Consider the following 23,507-nt stretch of genomic DNA (forward strand, 5'->3'; position numbering starts at 1 on the left):
AGGAGAGCCTGCAGAAGCTGACGATTCCCTCTAGATCTCACTTTGGACTTGCACGAGTTTTTAGTTTTACCTCTCTCTTCACTTCTTCTCCTTCTCTAAATAAATTGCTTTATTGATATGTAAAGGTCATAAGTGCACAGCAGAATAAATTTTCACAAAATGAATGTATCAATGAAATCATCACCCAGATTGATAACTAGAACAGTATCCATAGCCAAAAGACCTCTTTTGCCTCTCCTACTCATTAACTCTGTCCTGCCGAAAGATGAATTCTTACTATCATAAATTAGTTCTACCTGTTCTTTAATTTCATATAACTGGAACTATACAATATGTGGGCTTTCCAGGTGGTTCACACAGTAAAGAATCTGCCTGCAATGTGGGAGACCCAGTTTCAGCTCCTGGGTCTAGAAGATACCCTGCAACAGGGAATGGCAACTCACTCCAGTGTGCTTGCCTGGAGAATTCTATGGACAGAGAAGCCTGGCAGGCTATAGTCCATGGAGTTGCAAAGAGTCAGATACTACTGAGTGACTAACACTTTCACCTTCATTTTCATATAGTATGTAGTCTTTTATGCCTGGCCTCTGTCACCCACTGTAATTTTTCTAGGAGTCATCCATAATGATTCATTTGTAGTTTCATTTGTTTTCATTGCTATGTAGAATTCTTTTGTGAAGTATGTCACAATTTATTCATTTTATTTTAATGAATAAGTGGTTGGAAATGTGATTTATTTTTCATTTTTGGCTATTTTTAAAAAGTGCTTCTAGGCAACAAAATAAAAAGTAAATAAATGTGACTGCATCAAAGAAAAAAACTTCTGCACAGCAAAGGATACCATCAGGTATAGATTTATCAGGGTGATCAATTCATAAGGTATATAAATGTCAAATCATTATGTTGTACACCTGAAACTAATATATGCCAACTATATTTTAATTGAAAAAGAAACTTCTATGCACATACTTTAACTTGTCTCTGGTGTACATATTTGTGCTTTTCTGTTGGACGTATACCTGGGAGTAGAAATCCTTGATCTTAGATTATCAGCATGTTCAAGTTTAGTAGATACTACTAGACAAATTTCCAAAGTGGACACACCAACAATATATGAATGCTCCAATTGCTCCACACTCCCCCAATAAAGTAAATGTAAACTAAAACTGCTGTAGGATGTTAAGATAATATAAAATTAAATTATCGCAGCACCTATCCCAGAGAAGGCAATGGCAACCCACTCCAGTAGTCTTGCCTGGAAAATCCCATGGACGGAGGAGCCTGGTGGGCTGCAGTCCATGGGGTCACACAGAGTCGGACACGACTAAGCAACTTCACTTTCACTTTTCACTTTCATGAATTGAAGAAGGAAATGGCAACCCACTCCAGTGTTCTTGCCTGGAGAATCCCAGGGACGGGGGAGCCTGGTGGGCTGCCACCTATGGGGTCGCACAGGGTCGAACACAGCTGAAGTGACTTAGCAGCAGCAGCAGCAGCACATATCCAGGATGAAATTGAGTATATTAATTAAATTTTTTCAAATCTAGAATTTTCATTTAATTTCTTTTATCTAGATACCTTTTCTCAGCAGAAAGTCTCCCTCTTGTCTATTTTTTGAGCATATTAGTCACAGCTGTATTAAAATCTATGTTGGATAACTCCATTGTCTATATCATTATGACTCTTTCTGTTGTCTGCATTTCCTCATAGTCCCATTACTTGGTATGCCTTATATATTTGACTGAAGGATGATTTTTTTTTAAAAAACGTTGAGAAGCTTTGAAAATGTGGCCTTCTTGCAAGACTGAATTTTATTTAGGTTCTTGAAGGACGTTAGAGCAGGATGAGGCCAACATTATCCAATCTCACTCTGAATTTATTTGGGACTGAATTTTAGCCTTTTTAAGGCTTGATCTGTCTTATTCATTTGTCTCAACAGAAGGTTGAGACATAGCCTGTTTACTATGGTCTTTTGACTTTGGTAGGCTGCTAGCTGCAAATTTTATCTTCCAGCACAGTAACTATACTTAGGTTTTCAGCCTTTTAGCAACTGTTTCCTGCTTGGTTCCCCAGACTCTCAGTCTGTTTGGTTTATGAATGACAAATGCTTCCGGGGAAGGGAGCGCATACTGCCGGGATTCCTTCTCTGTACTTCCTTTCTCTTCAAAACATTATTCCCTCAAACTTGAGCTGCTTTGCTACCCCTGAATATCAAAATTTTTCTCTCCAGGTCCACGAGACTCCTGAAGGCTTGTTCAGCTTCCATACCCCTTATTCAACTCTTTCTGCTTGATTTATTAGTGTGTCAGGCAATGCTACTTATGAATCAGCAAACGGTTTGAAGCAAAAGCAGTATGAAATGTCACGTTTAGCTGAATGAGTTTCTCTTCTCCCAGAGATGTTGACCCATTAGACACTGGCAGTTTTAATAGCTCAATAGCATTTCAAAGAGATTGCTCTTGTATTCTGCTCAGTTTTTGCAATTGTTTTTATTATGAAGATTGGTGTGCTTCAAGTTAATTCACCGTAACTAGAAGAAGCAGAATTCGTCTCTTTAATTATCTCTTCTAGTGTATGTTGACTTTTTTTTTTTTTTTTGCTTTTTCTCAGTTTAGGCTGAAAATGGCCTCTCTGGAGCCTCATGACTTGCAAGTTCAGTATTCAACATTGACAGAACTTTTGTATGTCAGTTTCAAATTTTCAAGATGAAATATAGTTGAGCGTTATAACTGATACTGGAGGGAGGCAGAGAAGGAAATTGTGTGTGGGAGTATCATCTGGCCTATTATCTAAGTCAGAGGGAATCTGTGAAAAAATTCTCTAAGAAGTAATGAGATTTGAAGAAGGGAAAAGTGAGAGCAATAGTACTCAAAAAGAAACAGAATCAAGTGGAGAAGTAACACAGATAGAAGTCTCAAGTTGAAATCTCCAAGGCTCTATTTCCTGACAGGTTTTATGATTTATTTATTTTTTAAAGTGGGGAGCTTCCATGGAGTCTTCCAAACTACAATAGTCAAAAAAAAAAAAAAAATGATGTACTTTATCTAGTTTTTTTTATATTTCTGTGACACATTCAAAACATCCTGACTAAAACAAAAAAGTCAGTCTCTAGGTTGATAAAATTATCTGACAAAATACAGGTTAAAAAACAGGTAGACGATTTTTAACTCTCTCACACTTGTGTTGTCTGGTTCTGTTGATCTGCTTTGGTAGGTCCTTGATATTAGCACACAGCTATGCAGTGTGCTAATATGTAGTATTTTGATTTTTTTGGCATTTCCTATTGGAGCTTCCCTGGTGGCTCAGATGGTAAGGAAATTGCTTGCAATGTGGGAGACCTGGGTTTGATCCCTGGGTGGCTTAACATTCATCTTGAGAAACAAGACTCTACAAGGTGGCCTTCTCATATGTTTTGCAAAGTGTTGGCTCTTTGCCGTGTCCACGTCATTATGCCTGTGCGGTCTGTGTTAGTTTGTAACATGTGCCTTCTGTGCCTTAGTTCCCCAGCATGTATCCTTCATTCGTGTAGAAATAGGTGAGGCCTTTCAAAAGCTGCTCAGCCTAAAGAATGTCATTTTATGTGGCTCCATTTCGGAAACAGAATCCTTCATTGAAAACAGAAGATCTATATAACCCCATGACTGACCAATCACTAGGATATTTTGGAAATGATAGAACATAATTTACTGAGGCTAGTTTCTAAGAGCCATGCAGTGTTTATCTAGTACTCTTTCCTCACTTGCTCTGCCATCACATGAGACTCCTCAAGAATCCCTGTGAAGAAGGATAGGTGTTCTTCTACTAACAATCAACAAGAGGGGCTTCTCTGGTGGTTCAGTGGTAAAGAATCTTCCTGCCAGTGCAGGAAACCTGGGTTTGATCCCTGATCCAGGAGGATCCCACATGCCGCAGAATAACTAAGCCTGTGTACCACAACTATTGAGCCTATGCTCTAAAGCCAGAGAGCTGCAGCTATTGAGCCCACGTGCCACAACTACTGAAGCCCATGTGATCTACAGCCTGTGCTCCCCGAGAAGAGAAGCCACCAAAAAAAGAAGTCTGCACACCACAACTAAAAAGTAGCCTCCACTTTCTGAATGTAGAGAAAAGCCCACACAGCAACAAAGACCCAGCACAGCCAAAACTAAATAGATAAAGTTTATTTTAAAAAGTAATAATCAATGAGAAACTGAAACGTTTGCTGCCAGTAGCTCCACTAGAGGGTCTTCCAGGCCCAGTCAAGCCTTAAAAGTAAAGTCAGTACAACCCCAGTGAGCCACAGCACCGTTAGAGTTCTCAAACCATAATCACCCAGGGAAGTCACCTCAAATTTCTGATCAGCAGATGCTGATATAACAAACGCTTATTGTTAAGTCACTCTCTTGGGGGTTGATTTGTTATTTGGCAATAGATTACTAATATGGTTCCAGAAAAACCAGGGCCAGTGCAGTTGAAATATTGTGAGTAAAAGATTGATGATAAATTAATTTAGAGGGAAGTTTGGAAGTAGCTTATACATGGAACTGCAGACTATGATAAGGAAACTTCAGTTGAATGTCATCAGAGTTTTAAGTGTAGCATTAACATACTGAGGACAAAGAGAAATAAACCAAATTTAATTGTTCATTCATTTAGCAAATATTTGTTAAATGCGTGTTTATGGCAGATATTGAGCTAGGTACTTGTGATACAATGATGAATAAGATATATAAAATGCCTCCTTTATAGAATTTTCATTTCACTGTTCATGGCAATAGCAAACTAAAAGCAAAATGGATACATTTAGATTGTTACAGATTGTGAAGTGTGGGTGGTAATAGAAGGATTCATGTGATAGTGTTGCTGGAAGGGGGACCCCTTCCAGGTCCCAAAGGTGGGCTCTTGTCTAACACTCAAATGAGTTGTCTGAGGAGACACATGTGCTGACAATGCAAGAGATTTTATTGGGAAGAGGCACCTGGGCAGAGATCAGTAGGGTAAGGGAACCCAGGAGGACTGCTCTGCCATGTGGCTCACAGTCTGGGGTTTTGTGGTGATGGGATTAGTTTCTGGGTTGTCTTTAGCCAAGCATTCTGACTCAGACTCCTTCCTGGTGGCGCACGCCTTGTTCAGCCAAGATGGATGCCAGCAAGAAGGATTCTGGGAGGTGGTTGGACAAGTGGTGTCACTTTTTGACCTTTCCTGAACTCTCCCAGTTGGCGGTGGCTTATTAGTTCCATGTTCCTTACCAGGACCTCCTGTCCTAAAACCTCATGCAAATGGTTACTATGGTGCCTGGCCAGGGTGGGTGGTTTCAGTCTGTGTGCTTCCCCTAACAATAGGATGGGGCTGAGTGAAAGAAACTGCCCTGGGATCAGGGAAGACAGCATGAAGGTGGTAAAGTTCAAGTCCATACCTTTAGGAAAGAATGCAGTAGGCAAGGAAAAGTAGATGATAACTGTCTTCAGACACATTGAAAATGTCTTCAGGTGGGAAAGGATTTGATAGAACAGAAAAGAAGCTAGTATTGTCAGAGCAGTTCAAGCAGAGAGGGGTAGGGTGAAATAAGCTTGCAGAAAGAGGCAGGAGTTTCCCAGATGGCTCAGATGGTAAAGAATCCTCCTGCAATGTGGGAAACCAGGGTTCTACCCCTCGGTCGGAAAGATCCCCTGGAGGAGGGCATGGCAACCCACTCCAGTATCCTTGCCTGGAGAATCCCCATGGACAGAGGAGCCTGGTGGGTATATACAGTCCATGTGGTCACAAAGAATCAGACCCAACTAAGCACGCACACACATTGGATCATCTCGTGAACCGTAGAATGGCATTTGGACAATATTCTAAATGCAGGGAATAACCACTGAAAGTTTCTGAACAGATAAAAGATCTGATTTATATTTTAAGATTTATTTGATGCTATAGTTTTAAAAATATTTTATAGAAAATATAAATAATTTATAAGATACATAAAGTGTTCAAATTTGTATTTTGAAAGGTGGTAGGAAAAAAATAAAAAGCCAGGAAGACTCTTTAGTGGCTTTTACATCACATCTGGCTAGAGAAAATCTGTCCTGAATTAGCCCAGTGGCAGTCTATGTAAAGAGAAGTAGATGGATCACATGGATGCAGGATGTAGTTTGGAACTAGCTGTTGGAATTGCTGCTTGATTAGGATGGGACAATGGGTTAGTAAATGCCACAGGCTCTCTTTGTCTTTACAATTTAATAATGACATGATTATTTTCCTGTCTAAGGAATTACATGCAAGTATTTTAAACACTTTTAAAACTGAAAGCAAATGTGAATTATGTTTTCAATTGCTAAAAAACTATAATATCTCTTGAAATCACTAACAAAATCAGGAACTACTCAATTAGTAGGTAATGCTAGTTCTTTGACCTTGCCTAAGGTATATGAGAAAACAAGGAGAAAGTATATATGATAATGTGTAATAATAAATTCTGCAGATGGAAAATACCAGAAAGGTCTGATGGGGCAAATATAATGAGAATGATTTTCTGATGTGGACCTCTCTTCATTTAGAAATTAGATGTTAAACTCCTCCTCTGTATGCACATGTGCATTTATTTATTGTGTATGTAGATACTTTATATGCTTTATAGGTGCTTATATTTTTACTATGATCAGAAAATCTCATTGCTTTTCTGTCCACCTCTCATACTATTTTAATGTTGTATTTTATATTATCCTCAGTATGTTATTTACACTTCAACTCCCTCCTCCCATTTTTTAAGGGAAAAAAAAAGAGTATGGGTAGTTTTTATTATATTTCTTAATCCATGATAATATTTCTCCAAGAATAATATCTATATTGTCAACCAGATTATCTAGAGACTGTTGATAAATATTTGGAATATTAGATATCATGCTTCTTTCCAGGCATTTAAGGTCAGCTATTCTTTTTTGACAGTTGTTCAAGTTGATTTCCATGACTCTGCCATGTGTTTGCACTTGAAATTTCTTATCTTTTTAATGAAAGGCATTGCATATTAAGCCATATTGCATTTAAGGAAGCATGTGATAGTTGCTCAGTCATGCCTGACTCTTTGCAACCCCATGGACTGTAGCCTGCTAGGCTCCTCTGTCCATGGAATTCTCCAGGCAAGATTACTGGAGTGGGTTGTCATTTCCTTCTCCAGGGGATCTTCCCAACCCAGAGACCCTGCATTGCAGTAGAGTCTTTACTGTCTGAGCCACCAGGGAAGCCTACTATTAAGAGACATTTCTAAGTATAAGGAAGCCTAGAGACTGCAAAGGTATGTGCCCGGTTAAGTCAGTTGCCTCGTGAAAGGACTTTTCTCCCGAGGCCATTCGTTACAGATTTTGTAAGGCAAAACATGAGGGAAAATCTCTACTTAGAAATCTGAAAGCAACCTGAAACTTGTAGTGTGAGATCACAGCCACCCTATCCTCATTTCCAATAAAAATTCATTCTGGGTCATCCCAGTGCACCAGCCCCGAGCACCCTGTGTCATGCGTTGAACCTGGACTGGCGATTCGTTTCACATATGATAATTTACATGCTTCAATGCCATTCTCCCATATCATCCCGCCCTTGCCCTCTCCCATAGAGTCCATAATACTGTTCTATTTATCTGTGTCTCTTTTGATGTCTCGCATACAGGGTTATCTTTACCGATTGACTAAATACCATATATATGTGTTAGTAATCAAAAAAAAAAATTCATTCTGTATGGTTTTTCCCCCTAAAGTGGTATTACTTTCACTGATTACATGATTTCTTTCTTCTCTTACTTTTTATTCCCCTCCTATTCTTGTTCACCTGTACGCTTCATGTTGCTATCTGTATTCCACAGACTGTCTTTTCATGAACTCAGTTACCATCTCCACACTCATCCTAATCTCATTTTACTCTATTCTTTTTTCTTCTTCCTGGTTTTCATACCTACAATCCAGTATGTGTATATACATTCTTATATGTGCCCATGTGCAAGGGTATACATGTGTAAGAATTTGTATATACCAGTGAGGCTATAAACAGACTGATTTCTCACACTTTCTTCTATCCCCTTACCTAATCATCGCTGTCCTCATTTTCTTTTCTAACTTCTCCTGGAGTGAGACCATGCACTCAGCTTTAATACTCTTGTTTCTGAATAACAGGTTTTTAAGGATGAGAACTCTACAGTCAGAAACATGAAGCTTCCAGCCTAGGGATTGTTATTACCACCTGGGAATAGCAGAAGTTACTAGAGATGGATGAGAGGAGCAGGCTTTCTAGCAGCTCTCAGAGGAAACTGCTGAAGTACAAAATCATGCTTGGGGCTGAAATATACTCGCTGTAGCTAAGAGCTATTTGACTGGAGTTTCTTTTTTTCTTTATGGTAAATGTACATTCAACAGAATGTGATATATCATATGTGTGTGTATGTTTGTGTGTCATACTTATATTTTTATATATATAGAAATTTGAAGAAAAATCATAAATTTATCAACTATGGAACCACAATCCAGTTTAAGAAATAGAATACTGTCTGCTTCTTAAAAAATCCTTTTGTGCTCTATCTCAACATAACCTGCCTTCCCTTCTAGGGTAACCAATAGCCTAAATTTTGTATTTATAATCCCCTTATTTTTCTGCAAAATTTTATTACCTATAAATTTGCAAATGCTCTAAAGGGAAAAGCATTGCAAAATGTCACATTGACCTAATGAGTTTCCTTCTCTTTGGGGTATTTACCCTGAAAGCCTTTTTGTTTGGTTGGTTTTTATGTGACTCTTCTAGTAATTCTTGATAGGGAAGTTGGCTTAATAGGAGCTCATCTATCAGTTCTAGATGAAGAATTACTTCCACATTTAACTAATAGTATGAAAAGTGCAGTGTGACATGAAGACACCTGAATCGAGGCTTCTTGTTTGAGAGAACATGGGAAAATATTTAGAGGTTTTCTGGGGAGGAAGGAGAAAGAGCATTTTAGGTGGAATGAGTCCAAGTGGTGGGTATGTGGAATGAGTGGATATCACTGGGACTTGACAGAGAGTCTCCTTTTCCTGCCCCCTGCCCCCTCTTTCTTTAGAGTGTTGAGGCTTGCCAGCTCCAAGTCATCCTGAAAGCTTGAGTAATATCCCTTTCTTTGTGAGATGGAGAATCAAATCTGCATTTAAAAAGGCCAAGATAAATAGCATATCAGTGTGAGTTTCACTGCTAGACTCTATTTTTAAAACTCCTCCCTTGCTAACTTTCTCTAATGGCCTTTCAGTGTTGTATGGTTTGCTTCTAGAACAGTTGTCATAGCTACATGCCTGAACGCACTCTACCAGGGTCTTGCTAGCTTACTAAGGATCTACTGTTTACCTGTCACTTTTGCCTCAAGGAGCTCATCATCTAGTTATGGGCCCAAGATCTAAATATGTAGAAAGTCATTTCACTTTAACTGTGGCTCGCTCGTTATGTCTGGGATGGCATGAATCTCTATGGTACAAGATGGATAAGTGTGTACATTTATACCAGGAAATGTGTGTAAAAATTATCTGGATGTAATAACAAAAAACTAGAAACAGTAGAAATTTCTCTCAATGGAGAATGAATAAACTATGATACAAACATTCAGGGGAATGTTTGAAAAAAAAAAAGGCAAATTTAATTCCTTCTTTTTGAATATATCTACATGGGTGCATTGCAGAGACATAATGTTGACTGAGAAATAAGTATTGTTCCCTTTCGTATAACATATATACAGACATGTGTACTAATATTAATGATAGCTAGTTTTTATATAAAGGGTAACATGGTCCTTTAAAAACACTTACGTGCGTTTTTTTCCTCAAAATATCCATATGCATTAGACTCTATCATCTTACCCATTTTTTCATATGAAGAAACTAAGAAGTTTAATAACTTGCCCAAAGTAACACAGGTAGAAAGTGGCTGAGCTGACTCCAGAATCTGCTCTTCAAGGCCATGCTGTGTTGCCTCATGAAAGCCTGACACTCTTCATTGGCAGATTAGCCACCAACTTCATAATAATTGTTACCTCTCAGGGTGAGGAAGGAGAATGGAATACATGGTAGGACTTTTATTCTATGAACAGCATATTATTTTCTTAAAAAAGAAATATGAAAGGAGACCTATAGGAAATTTGACATGATATTAAAATTTGTTTTATTTCAACTTTCTCATATTAATGTTTCCCCACTTTTCTGGTGAGTTAAAACATGCAATTAATTGATTTTTTTTTAAAGATGAGTTAGAAAGGGACTTCATGTCTTGTGAGAAAAGTAACCATGAGAGCAAAACCTATCTTGGTACAATGTTACTTCCATAATTAGCACAATACTTAGAGCACTTGAATGTTTACAGAGCGTTATTACCTCATACATATACAGTCCTGGGTAGTGAGTAAGACAAGTGTTTAATAATTTTACACAAAAGCAAACTGATGCTGAGAGAGGTTAAGTAACCTGCTAAATCCATGCAGTGATTGGTTGTAGATAAGCCAGTTTTTGTTGCCTGATCACGTGAAGATAACATAACAACAGTACTTCTCTCATTAAGAATAGTCCAGAAACACATTAGGCATGGGAAAGTGCTTAGAAGAAAGAAATCCAGTCAACAAGACCCTAACTCAGTCATTCCTTTTATGCCAAAAAACAATGATTCCTGTCTCTTATTTACCAGAAATCATGAATTAAAGCTTGAGAAACAGCTCTGGGATCTTTCCTTCCCCATCTCCACACCATGACTCCCGCCATAACACAATGAGAGGAAGCATAGATGAGGCGATCTAGTCTCCGTGCTTTCTTCTAGACCTGTGCTGTTCACATGTGGCTATTGAGCACTTAAAATGTGGTGGTGTGACTGAGAAATTATAAATCCTACCTAATTTAAATTTTAAAACTGAAGCAGTATAAAATATATTTTTCATAAAATGCTACTTTATTATTTTTAAGACATGTCACTTTAACATTTTCTTTCTGTGAGATACTATTGTTGCCTTTTCATGTCCATGTCAGACTTGCTTTACAGATAAACATATCAGCTTTAATCAGATCTAGTCAGTGTAACTGGGTCGATTCAATTTGAATGACTTTTTTTTAATGCTCAGATATAACATTGTAATGTGTTCCCTCTTTAAATATTTTATGCAAGCAGCACAAGTTACAGTGATACCTACAATGCACAATTCATTTATTTCAGTATTAATATGAAAGTTTAATCTACCTACTGTATTACAATTTTGTAAATTTCACTTCATATTAATGTACTTCATAGAATTGTTTGCATCTGATTATCTTAAATATTAAGTTTTTGAAATACTGTCATCCCCCTCAAAAATTTTTACTTTGAAAGTTTAATATAAAAAGCATTTTAGGGATTTATCAAAGTGAGAAAACAAAAAAGACTCAATCTCAAGACCTGGCAGGTTCAAGACCTGCTCCTTGAACGGTTTTGGATGGTAGTAGAGTTAGTTGGACATAATAGGGCCAGAAATTTCCCACTTACATTCTAGGAAGGTAGGAGACCAAGTAGCTTTGCATATCATAAAAGTGGAAACTAGAAGTTTGGGAGTGACTCACTATGACTTCAGAAAGGTGGGAAGAATCCGTGACCCTGAATCTTTGTGGGAGGAAATAGCTGTCCCACTCTGTCCTGATGAAGCTGGGAGATAGGCCCTGTTCCCTACCTCTTAGCTTAGACTTAATGAAATTTTATATGGCTGTACACCACTTCCCTGTCTTTCACCCTTGTACATACTCTACTGCAGTAAGAAGCCCAGAATTTCCAGATAGGCTCCTGTGTGCCTGTTTATCTCCCACCTAAATGAAAGCAATGCATGCTCAGTGGCTCTAATCACAGACTATCTCAACACCCTTCTGACTCAACACTAGAAAGGATGCATACAGCTCTGTGTGAGTGTGAATATGTATGTACAGTAACCGTGGCTATCTACTGGACACTATGGACCCAGGATGGGAGTGGTGGTAAGGCAATTCCTCTTCTTTGCTTTTCTTTCCTGAAGTGGGATAGGCCTAAACAAACAAGGAACAGAGGAAAGGTTTTGGCAAAGATAGGAAGGGAAGAAGGACATACTCTTTACAGGCTTGGAGTATATCTTCAAGTAGTATGCATGTCATTCTCCAGCCACCAAGTAGGAACTGGATTCAAACCTTGGGTCATGATAATTGATTCTTTGCTGAGGCCAGATCTCTCATTCTATGACAGCCCAACTCTGAAGGAGATCATGGACAGAAACTTTCTCTTGAAAACAGTGATTTTTTTTTTTTTTTTTTTTCACTTATAATTGTAGTCAGTGGCCTGTGGATATAGAATAGAGCAGGCATTGGTTGGGTATATATGTGTTGGAGGAGGAAGGGGTTTGGGATGATGACTTATCACCAATGGGTGGGTACCTTGGGGATGGGAATATTGATGTTGTTGTTCAGTCGCCGAGTCATATCAAACTCTTTGCAACCGCATGGACCATAGCAAGCCAGGCTCCTCTGTTCTCCACTATTTCCCTTAGGATTGACTGGTTTGATCTCCTTTAAGTCCAAGAGTCCAAGACTGTAAAGAATCTTCAACACCACAGTTTGAAAGCATCAATTCTTCAGTGCTCAGCCTTCTTTATGTTCTAACTCATATCTATACATGACTACTGGAAAAACCGTAGCTTTGACTAGATGGACCTCTGTCAGCAAAGTGATGTCTCTGCTTTTTAATACACTGTCTAGGTTTGTTATAGCTTTTCCCCCAAGAAGAAAGCACCTTTTAATTTCATGGCTATAGTCACTGTTGGCAGTGATTTTGGAGTCTAGGAAAATAAAATCTATCACCAATTCCATTTTTTCCCCTTCTATTTGCCATGAAACAATGGGACTAGATGCCATGATCTTAGTTTTTGAATGTTGAGTTTCAAGCCATGTTTTTCACTCTTCTCTTTCACCTTCAAGAAGCTCTTTAGTTCCTCTTCACTTTTTGCCATTGGAGTGGTATATCTGCATATCTGAGGTTATTGATATTTCTCCTAGCAATCTTGATTCCAGCTTGTGAGTCATTCTCTCTTGTGTTTCTCATCATGTACTGAGTATATAAGTTAAATAAACAGCATGACAATACACAGCCTTGTCATACTGCTTTCCCAATTTGGAACCAGTCAGTTGATCCATGTTCAGTTCTAACTGTTGCTCCTTGACCCACATACAAGTTTCTCAGGAGATAGGTAAAGGTTGTCTGGTATTCCAATCTCTTTAAGAATTTGCCACAGTTTGTTGTGATCCACACAGTTATAGACTTTAGCATAGTCAGTGAAGCAAATTAGATGATTTTGTGGAACTCCCTTGCTTTCTCCATGATCCAACAAGTGTTGGCAATTTGATCTCTGGTTCCTCCATCTCTTTGAAATCCAGATTGATTGTGATGCTCTGGAGAAAGAAATGACAACCCACCCCAGTATTCTGCCTGGAGAATGCTGTGGACAGAGAAACCTCATCGGCTATAATGCATGGGGTCGCAAAGAGTCGGACATGACTGAGCAACTAACACTGCACTACTTGATTGTGAGGTGCAGATTTTGTCCTTGATGCAAACAGTTTAACCATCAGAATAGGGTACCACATTGTCATTTTCATTGGCTTGGAAGAGCCTTGGATATCTTCTCCAGGAACACCTACAATTATGCCCCAAGGGAAGTCCTAAACCCTGTGCCAAAGATTCAAAGATTCAAGCCCACTGAAGCCTAAGTAGCAAAAATCACCCATGAGTCCTCATCTTGAATAATTCCATGGCATCTGGATGAAAGCAGTTGAAGCACCAATTGGAACAGCTACAAAGAATAATTTGAAAAGGTTGACAGACAAAGGCAAAGGGGTGATGTGCTCAGTCACTGAGTCATGGCCAATTCTTTGTGACCCCGTGAACTGTAACCTGCCAGTCTCCTCTGTCCATGGAACTTTCCAGGCAAGAATACTGGAGTGAGTCGCCATTTCCTTCTCCAAAAGGGGTGAAGGGCTCCCCGTGAAAGCTGAAGTGAAAGCAGACACTAAAGCCACATGATAAACCACCACTGACTCGACTCTAGGCCAAAAGGGGTGGAGAGAGCAGGAGCAGTATAATTCAGCCTGGCTCCATCCTACTTTATTCATCCTGTCCTAGATCTCACATTGCTGACCTAAAAAAGCAAACTTGAGCTCCTAAAGAGAGTACACGTAGCCCATAGATCTGAAAGATGGTTTTTGCTCTTTATAACATACTTAATAATATTGTGCATCCATCATTTTATTTGGTTCTCTCAACTTAACTCCAGGTACGCCGAGTTATCTCATAAATGGAAAATCCAGGACTCGAAAACTCAGGAGATGTTCCTTTTCCGTGAGCCTTTGAACCAAGTCTGTCACCGAGGGAGAGGTGCTGACTTAAGAGACCTGAGTGACGGGCATTCAGTCACCCAGCAGGTCATATCTGGCTGCTAGCTCATTTTTATCTCGAGAGACACATGGGACGAGGCAGTCAGGATGCACATATACTAAGGTGACTAGAAAGTGACATGTCCAAAATGCCCTGGAGGCACAGTTCAGGTAGGATCCCCCACCTTCACTCTCCCTTTCACAGTTTCCCCTCCCTGACTTATGACTACAGAAGCCCCCAAAAGGAGGAGAGTTCTTTCTCTCCAATACAGAAAATTTCGTCAAATATTTTGTGTAACACAAGTAATGCACAACTCCAGAGTGCATTATTTATCCAGGTGTGTGCGTGTGTTTAGTTGCTCAGTCATGTCTGACTCTTTGTGACCCTGTGGACTATCGACGGCCAAGCTTCTCTGTCCATGGGGATTCTCCAGCAAGAATACTAGAGTGGGTTGCCATGCCCTCCTCCAAGGGATCTTCCCAACCCAGGGATTGAACCTAGGTTTCCCGCATTGCAGTCGCTTTCTTTACCATCTGAGCCACCAGGGAAGCCCAAGAATACTGGAGTGGGTGGCCTATCCCTTCTCCAGGGGATTTTCCTGATCCAGGAATCGAACTGGGGTGTCCTGCATTGCAGGCTGATTCTTTACCAGGTGAGCTATCAGGGGAGCCCATTTATCCAGGAGGTAACATAAAATAAGGTAAGGATAGGGATTCTTGGAGTCGTATACTCTCAAGTCCTAAACACCTAATGTTAGGATAGCAGCTCAGATATATGAATGGTCTGGTATCTTGGAGATGGAATGAATGCAAATTCCTTAGAGCCTAGCTGCTAAGACTACAGATTTATCTTTTAAGGCAGATTCTGTCTAGGTGTATTCTTATGGGAAACCTCAGCGTTAAGAGTTTCAATTTAGGACTCAAATAAGCTTTTCAAGCCTTAGAACAGAGGCCTAGAAGACTTTGCATCTATTTGGGTGCCCAGTAGGATAACCCCTGGGAATGTGGTTATTAAGCATTTAAATTAACTATAATAAAATAAAGTTAAAAATTCAAATGCTGTCAGACGACCCACACTTCACTTGCTCAATAGCCACATATGCTTGGTAGCTATGTTATTTTAGTGCAAATGTAGAGCATTTTCTTCCTCAAAAAATAATCTGTTGGAAAAAGAACTTCTGTTAGTCCTAGAATCTAGAATCTAAATTAGCCTCTTCTTTTTCTGTGGTCATCAGGACAGCTTTGGGTTTCATCAGGAAGGCCACATGAGTTGGAGGGGAGGATTGAGTCCTTACAGACACCTGCCCTCCAGAGAAGGCAGAAATGGTCAGCCTTGAGCAGTCAGTGCCTGAGACATTAGGACAGAAGGCCGGGGGTTTCTGGTGATCAGTTCTGTGGGTGGTGTTCATGAGGAGGTGGTAACAAGTTATGTAAGTTATAGAATCCTCTGTGGAAATAGCTTCTCTAACAGGTCTTCTGCCTTGGATTGTCACTGGAGAAAATGTCCAGTTGGGTGAAAAGAATCTTTTGATTATCTAGTGAACACAAAAAAATATGCTTATCTGAAGGCAGAATCGTGTAGATTGTCAAAATGTCTTTTCCATCCACAAAGGATATACTAGAGGAGATACCTATCACCTGTTCTGTATGTCAAGAAGAAAAGAATAGAGCCACATGAACTGTATATGCAGTCCATAAGTTAAAAGCGCTTGACATTTTCTATAACACATCCTCGTGATATGAATCATCCACTGTCCAGTAAATGGGTTATGCTGAACATTTGCATTCATTAGCTGAGCTGTCATAAAGACAGAGTGTTGTAATTGTTACTTCTAGTCCTCATTCTATGCAGTAGACACTTGGAAAACAGGCGAATGCTGCCCACGTAGCTCATAGCAGGTTCCTGCAGGTAAGCCGCTGTTAGCATCTTTCTTCTCTCTTACTGTGCTTTTCAATGAGTGCTAAAGAATTGCTTTAGGAGCTGGAGGAAGCTGTCAGATCCCCTGTGAGATTAAATGAGCAAGCAGAACAGAACAAAAAGGCAAAAAGAGACCTACCTGCTGGTACATTGGCACCCTTGCTTTGACTCAGCGCTGTCAGGAAAAGAGGGATCTCCAGTGCCAGCAGTAAAAATTGGCTCCTGCTTCAGTTCTCAGTGTTATGATTGTCTTAGAAAAGTATAGTTTCCCATTTAAACACATTGGAGAGGACACTTCACCAGAAGGAATTTGTCTTGTCTTCAAAATGCTTCTGATAATATGACAATCCTTCTAAACAAATAAATTCTTTCCAGGAATTATTCCCTCCTTACAGCTGCTCCAGTTACTGTTGGGGCCAGTCTGTAGATGCATGTATCTCCTTCAGGATATGATTGCCTCCCATGCACTCTACAGACCAAGACCTTCAAATGCCACCCTAATTCCCCCTCAAAACACTTTCCTGCTCAGGCCCAGCAAGGGGGTCTGAAAGAGGATGACAGCATATAATTTTCTTGTGAATAATCAGATTCATTTTGGTGATATGGCACATCTTTGAAACCATGTATCACTCCTAGACACATATTAACACTACTCATTCTCCTTTGCTGGTCCCTCCTCATCTGCTGTCTCTTAATGTCTAAGTACTCTAGAAACCAGCTCTTTATTTCATTCAACCCCCTGACTTTAAGTCCCACACATATATGCTGCTGACACCCCAAATTCAAACCTGCACTCCTTAAACATCCAAAATTTGACCCCACACGTCTGTCTCATAAACATGGTACATGCAAATATTTTCCGTCTTGGTTGGCAGCAATTCCTTCTTCCCGTTGAAGGCCAAAAGTCTTAGTGTAACTTTTGAATTATCTGATGAGGTGCCGGTAAATGCTCCACAGTCAACTATCCAGGAAAAAAATAAAATTACTTGTTGAGTGTGCTGATTTCCACTGTGCGAATATTTTCACCATGACTAGAAGCCACTGATGTGACTCTACTGTGGGCCAAGGTAAGAAGCCATGGCGCAATCAGCTCTCTCCTAAACTGGTGTGAGCTGGGCTTCACCACTAGGTTCTCGCCTCTTTCCCTCACATCCCACCTTCAATTCAGAAGTCAATTCAACTGGCACTACTTGCAAGCCACATCCAGACTCCAACTCTTTTTAGCCCCTGTTCTGCACCATTCATGTTCTGGCCACCATCATTTTCATTTCAAGTTTTGCAGTAGTCTCTTAACTAACCTCCTTTGCCTCATGTGGTCTATTCTTAACCAAAGGAATCTTTTTAAAAGATGAATCATGTCACTCCTCTGTTGGGGACCTTCTAGTACTTTCTATCTCACCAGGCAATGTAAAAGTCATCAAATAGTAGTCCATTCCCGCTTTATTTTTCTGTATTTACCTTACTATTTTCTAGCATGATAGTTTACTATCTTATCACTTATTTGTCTGCTTTCCCATTCTAAAATGTAAGCTCTATGATGCTACAGATTTTTGTCTCTCATGTCTGAAGCCCCAGGTCCTGTAAGAGTAACAGACATATAGTAAGCATTCAATAAACAATTGTTGAATGAATGAGTGAATCTTACCTCTTCACTGCTTTGACCCCATTGCTCCTCATCTTGCTGTCCTAATTCCTGGGCCTTACTTGCTCTTGCCTCACTACTGACCCAAATGACTGACCTTCACTGCTTCAGATCCCACACTTAACAAGTCGGGTCCTGACACCTCCCTAAGTTTGTACGTACTTCCAGCACTGCCTGTTTGGATCTGCCTCCTTGCCATTTACAACCTGGAGTAATACATGAATATTCCTCTTCGGCTGCCTTCCAACATCTTCATATTTTTAGAAGGTGAATGATTATGTAGCCCATTTTCTCTTCTATGCTTGGCACTATGAGGATCGCTGAAAATATACTTTAGGTGAATAATTATACTTCTGTGTTAAGCAAGTATCCATCATCACTGTTACAAGTTCATAAAAGGGCAACTAGTAGACGAGTAAATAATCAGAGTCATGATAATTAACATTTATTGAACTTTTACTGTATATTGGACACTGTTTGCTTTATCTCTTTATAGCGATTTTCATATCCACTTTTGTTGACTTAGATCAAAAGTTTGAATTTCTAAAATAGCCTTTCAGTCATAATCCGTGATTTTACCTTTTTCCCTTCCGACACTATTGTTCACATTATAATCTCCGTGACTTTTAAAAGTGTTTTAAAATGCTCCTGACCCCTCTAACCATAATTAGTAAAATCCAGATTCTTTATCCACAACCAGGGATAATACTTAATATCAGCAGGTGCTTACTGTTTCAAGTCTTGATTGAAAGCTTTACCTTTAATTATCTTATTTAATGTCCTCAACAATCCAATGAGGCAGAAAAAGAGGCATGAAGAGGTTAAATGGTTTTGTTCAGTGTCATGCATTTCATAAGTGGTGACATTGGGATTTGAACCCAGTCACTTATCATTCTGTTGTCCTGTTCCCCAAATGAGTAAACTGGCAGAAAGTACCCTCTCAACTTCATTTCCTACTGTGCCCTCTGCCTATCAAGCTATACAACAGACATACAGACTCCTTTGCTGCTCCTGGAACACATAAAACTGTATCTCCTTTGTGATTAAGGCTCTCCTGGACCACTCAATCTAAAGAGCAATCCCCTCTCATAACACCTTCTTCTTTCCCCTCACAGCAATAGTCACACCTTAAGGGTTTACTTACATGTTCATCTTCTTTGTCCACCTCATCTGTTTTAATTCAAAACAGCCTACACCTAGAACTTTTCCATTTCTTAAACGTCTATAGAATCCATTTATGAACTTACTGTCATTAAATCTTCACTACAAACTCTGAGGAAGTGCCACTCTTCATTACAAGAAATAGTGAATAATTGGCCATAGGTCAAAGAACCTATTCATGGTGAAGCCTAGATTGCAACCCCAACCCTTCTGATTGCAGAGTACTAGCAAGTTATACTTCTTCTCTAGATGCTCAGGATTTGAGGACCCTAAACAAGGAGATTACTGAAGCAACTGGCAGATGGGCTTAATAATCTCCTCTATAATTATCTGCAAATTTGTAAACCTTGAAGTGAAAAATAAATCCTCCCTCCTCAGGTCTCTTTTTAGAATGATGACTGAATGACCTAAAGGACCCTCATCCTGGGGGCTTGCACTGAGCAAGTCACAGCACAAGGAGGTAGCTAATTGCCGAACCTGATTGCAACTGCTAATCACAGTCATAGGGAAAAAAAGTGTTGGGAATTAATTAGGCAAGGACCTTCGGAACAGCAGCAGGAAGCCTCCGAGTGACCTTTATTTACAGTCAGTTAAACAGAAGTGTGACTAAAAATGCCAGGGAGCAAATCAGATTATTAATATTGATTGCTTAAAGAAAATGAATAATTTAGAGGCCTAGTCAGAATAAATATCCAGTGACAGAGATGAAAGAGCACAGCACACCACATTTCTAACATTCATCCGTTATGTGGCAGTGTCCCCTGCTCAGAAATTGAGAATTTTCACCCTCACAAAGCACAATTAGTTTCATGACCCAGCATGATTGCCACTAAGAACTGTTCTCATTCAGCCAAGCATGGGGAAAATCCAGGGTGTTGAACTAAAGCTTTTGTCAACACTTTGCATGGTAAACTAATTACAAGTTCATGGAAGGTTTACTTTCTGATTTTTATCAATAAAACATCAGCCAGAAGAAGTTGGATTGCATTTTCTATGCTTACTGAGTAAAGCTCACAAGCTTCCGTTTTTGATCACTGTATACATTGTATGGTGCGTATATGACAGAAGTATTCAATGGGAAAGGCAAAGGTTTCAGATTGCTTATAAGTAAAGATTTTCAGAGGTTCTCTCTAACTTTTAATAAAAGTTGCCTTTCATAGGCTAGAGTCACGTTTATACCATACCTCAGCAGTGTCATGCCTCTGTCCTAACTCCATTTGATGATAAGACGAACATGGAATATTTATTTATAGCAACATCTTGAACAGGTACTTTTGAATTACATATTTTCTTGAAGCAGTGATTTTTGAGATTTTTTATGCCATGTTGAAGGGTTTAAGTTATCCTTAAAGTTATGGTCTCTACTTGGAAATATTAATTAAATTTCCTGGTGGGGAATTATTGCAATAATTATGTTTTAGGGAAGTAGATATTAATAGTTTTACTGAAGTGGCAGTATTTCAGGACTACCACAGTGGTGGAGAATCCAGGCATATTCACTTTGGATAGGACTCAGAGAAATTAAGCTCTGAGGCTATCAGATTAATGTAGCAAATCAACTAGCCATGTTCATGGTAGTCACGATTTCTATATGACAGTAAACATAAATTGTAAACCCGTCAATAAAGCAAGTCAAATCATTCATTTTCTCTATCCAGTATAGGCATTAGTATTCATTTATGCCTATACTAATTTATGTCATTCATATCAAGTGTGTGTATGCTCAGTTGTTCAGTCATGTCTGACCCTTTGCAATCCCATGGACCATAGACCACCAGGCTTCTCCATGTCCATGGAATTTTCCAGGCAGAAATACTAGAGCGAGTTGCCATTTTCTGCTCCAGGAGATCTTCCTGACCCAGGGACTGGACCGGAGTCTCTTGCACTGGCAGGCAGATTCTTTACCACTGTACCGCCTGGGAAGTCTAAGTATAGATACTAGCATTATCACATAAACATACACAAGAAATAGACACTGAGATGAAATGTTTTCCAGGTGTTCCATTGCCCTACAGTTGGGAAGGAACCAAATGCAAACCTCGGTGAGGCTGAGATAATTTCCTGTGTGAATTATTGACTTACATTGCTCTCATTCTGTTGCCTGTTAGAGTTCAACAAATATTACTCAACTGTTAGGTCTGACTGACCCTAGGTGAGACCCAAAATCAGCCTACTTATGTTGTTGTGGTCAAAAAAAAAAAGGGGGGTACTAAAGTTTGGGAGAGTATGCCAAGTATTGCTGACACCTTCCGATATGGCTGTTATTGATCTAAGCATTGATGGGATATTTGTCGAACATGAATGAATTCTCACTTCTCTGTTCATGGTACCAGTGGTCCTATTCTAAAGGAATGTGTTTTTGGTTTTGTTTTGTTTTGTTTTTCCCCAGTAATAGGAATTACCGCTTTTGAACTGTTCTAGGGAACAATAAGAAGGTCATTCAGTTATGCATCTGTCTTGCTATATAGACTTTTTTCATGAAAATTTGTATTAATAGAGCACTCCTTTTGGAGGGAGAAAAGGTCATGTGAAAATCAGATTCCTCAGTCCTGTTTCATCTAGCACTGGTATACTAGCACCTCATTGTTCAGTCACTAAGTTGTGTCTGACTCTCTGTGACCCAGTGGACTGCAGCACACCAGGTTTCCTGTCCTTCACTATCTCCCAGAGTATTCTTGCCTTGAGAACCCTATGAACAGTATACCAGTACTGCAGGCTGATAATCTTCTGATGGTAACATTTTCCTTCACTTGATATGTTGCAGGTTGATAGAGGTTAGTAGAAGATTTTTCTTTGCCCCACAAATTTGGAAAGTATCATTATTTATAAGCTATTTTATACTATTTCTAGAATCTAGTATCTTCCTGACTGTTTTAAATTAGCTTTTTTTTTTTAAACATGCAAAACTAATGCTCAGAAGAAAAGCATCAACAAAAAAATGCAGATAGCCTTAATTAAATGAGAGCATAAAGCTTTAATCACAACTGATGTTAAAGTAATACAGTTTTTATTGAGGTGTGCTAAATGATTCAGGTGGCTGGCAGGTTGGTTACCACAAATCATTAGATTGTGAGGGAATATTATGGGCTCTTGTTTGCATCTAGATACTAGCACACTGACTATGGCAACCTTTCTTCTCCAAAGCAATTTTCCCTTTCAGAAAAGCAAACAATGCAGAATTATGGCCTCTCCTTTAGATTCCAGAAGCCCACCTAGAATAGGACTAGACTGTGGGTACAAAGTAGAGCTCACCTTCTGATTATTTTCCTATTTGAAGACAGCAAAATGAATCTGGTTCTTTGGAAAGACAATAATGTGCGAATGTGCCCCTTTTAATATATGAAAGCTAACATTAAATACTTCATCTTATGGCATTCTGGTGCTGGGAAAGATTGAAGGCAGGAGGAGAAGGGGATGACAGAGGATGAGATGGTTGGATGGCATCACCAATTCAATGGACATGAGTTTGAGCAAGCTCCAGGAATTGGTGATGGACAGGGAAGCCTGGCATGCTGCAGTCCATGGGGGTCACAGAGTCGGACATGACTGAGCAACTGAACTGATGGCATTCTGAGATTTCTTGCCTTTGCTTCTTGAGGGTGTGATTTTCCTGTTAATTGTGTGTCATTTGTAATGGAGTGGCCTGGCTTTATGTGCAGATGTGCCCCATTCTTTTCCATTATGGAAAGCAAATAATATGATTGTAATAATTCCTGGTATCAGATTATAAAAGCAGCATCTTTAGAATCTGCAAATGTGCTGTTTTTATTTTATCCCTTTGTTTATACACAGATTAAAACATGATCCCCCATGGCTACAGCTTGTAATTAAATAGTGTTCTAAGGCTGTCACAGAGCAAGGGAGCAGTGCTTGAGTGACTTTACAATAGAGTCAACACCTGAGGAATAAATTTTCTCCTTTGTCTTTCCCTTGGCCTTGAATGTTTTGATAATGTTGAAAAGACATAATAAAAAATGTTATTATTTAATGAGCAAAGAGATGTAGCTAGTCACTACACTGCCTGCTGCAGGAAGGAAAGATTTTTCAATATTACTTGAAGGATCGCAGGGTTGGGGGTGGATATTTTCCATATAATTAATTTCATCTTAATTTGCTTGGTTTTCTGTAGAAGATCATCAGATAGGAACTGCAATATGTTTCTTTGTCTCTTTTATCCCCCTGAAGTCTCAGCATAATTTAGAACTAGGGAAAAGCAATTCTTTCGCACTTTACATGCAAGTCACAGTTTCCTTATTGGGTTCCAAAGGATCCCTGGTCTCCAAGCTCCAGTACACAGCTGCCACTGCATATGTTACTGCTGAAAACGAAAACTTGCTGAAATAATCATTCCCTGTGTTTTTAAAAGGCTGTGTTTAAAGTAGTACTTGACACATCTCATTTCTTTAGGGAACTTGAGTTCATA

General features: G+C 39.3%; 1 long non-coding RNA gene across 4 annotated transcripts in view; it reads left to right on the forward strand.

The window, feature by feature from the left end:
* Positions 1-23,507, forward strand: part of LOC145509733 (uncharacterized) — a 1,421,207-nt gene that overhangs the window by 781,487 nt on the left and 616,213 nt on the right. For 2 of the 4 annotated variants that reach the window (XR_014056366.1, XR_014056368.1), the window contains one exon: positions 8,124-8,311. The exons of the other annotated variants lie outside the window; for them this stretch is intronic. This is a non-coding gene — a long non-coding RNA (uncharacterized LOC145509733). Of the gene's footprint in view, positions 1-8,123; positions 8,312-23,507 lie in introns of those variants that run through there. 4 annotated transcript variants of the gene reach the window in all.

Source organism: Giraffa tippelskirchi, chromosome 6 (assembly GCF_054371585.1).
Source record: "Giraffa tippelskirchi isolate mGirTip1 chromosome 6, T2T-mGirTip1v1.2.pri, whole genome shotgun sequence".
Classification (NCBI taxonomy): Eukaryota; Metazoa; Chordata; class Mammalia; order Artiodactyla; family Giraffidae; genus Giraffa; species Giraffa tippelskirchi.